The 990-nt window shown below is 38.7% G+C and overlaps 1 long non-coding RNA gene across 1 annotated transcript in view; it reads right to left on the bottom strand.

Moving 5' to 3' along the window:
* Positions 1–36: 36 nt before the first annotated feature.
* The window catches only part of LOC101243298, a 17,990-nt gene continuing 17,036 nt past the window's right edge, over positions 37–990 (bottom strand). The window contains exons 14-16 of the long non-coding RNA XR_003396931.1: positions 758–816; positions 285–546; positions 37–41 (exon numbers count right to left, since the gene is read on the bottom strand). This is a non-coding gene — a long non-coding RNA (rho guanine nucleotide exchange factor 12). The remainder of the gene's footprint in view (positions 42–284; positions 547–757; positions 817–990) is intronic.

The following is a 990-nucleotide window of genomic DNA, read 5'->3' as shown; positions in this document are numbered from 1 at the left end:
GGGCTCGATGTTTCGTTCAATAAACTGTTCAGTTTGTCAAACTGTGAAAAGTTTGTGAAAAGATTATTTGAAAACAATCCACTTACTTATTGGTTGATGCTTATATTACATCTTGCATTTACATCCAATTGCTGTTAGTTTGTCAAATGTGACAGAATATACATTAAAATCATATTTTGAAACTAATTTTTGGTTTACCACATATAATCCACCTAAGCATAAGCAATAAGAACTCTTTTGTGTCTGCCAACTTTTAATAAAACCATTGACCCCCCTCCACCCACCGTGCAACAACGCATCCATGACAAGCGCTTGTGGTTGTGGGTTGCCATCGAGATGTAACATCTCCATCACCCCCTCGAAGTCACCCTCCCCTGCCCCCGCATACATCGCCAACAACCTTCGCTTGGTGGCGAACGCCTCACTTATTTCACGCTGCTTGATTTTGATTTGTTCGTACAAAGTCGGTGGTGCGCGACTCGCTATGAGGTCGTTGTCATCGGCAACCACCGGTTGTTGCTCGTCGTTGTCGTCCTCGGGCATCACCTATGACGTCATAATGAAACATGTCATAACATAATCTGTTGCATATCTCTCAAGTGATCATATTTTTTCAACAATATTGTTATTGAACGAACATGTTATCGCATTCCAAACAACGCTGTATATTTATGTTGTTCCCATATTTGCATTCAGTAAACTTGGGTGGCCAAACCTCCAACCAACCATGGTTGTGATGTCATAATAGATAACTTACCGATAGTTCAAGTATGGGAACTTGTGGAAGGTTTTCCTCTCGTCGTCCGATCAGTTCACCTGCCTCTTTTATACTGTATAGATATCATATATAAATAACATAGATATTACGTATAATAACATAGATATCACATATAAGTAACATAGATATCATATATAAGTAACATAGTTATACACAACACATATACACCATACAAGTAACCTCACCCATACATAGTATGTAGTTATACACAA

The sequence above is a fragment of the Ciona intestinalis genome, unplaced genomic scaffold (assembly GCF_000224145.3).
Source record: "Ciona intestinalis unplaced genomic scaffold, KH HT000142.2, whole genome shotgun sequence".
Classification (NCBI taxonomy): domain Eukaryota; kingdom Metazoa; phylum Chordata; class Ascidiacea; order Phlebobranchia; family Cionidae; genus Ciona; species Ciona intestinalis.
Note: the sequence above shows the minus strand (reverse complement) of the source record. Positions and strands in the feature narration are given on the sequence as shown.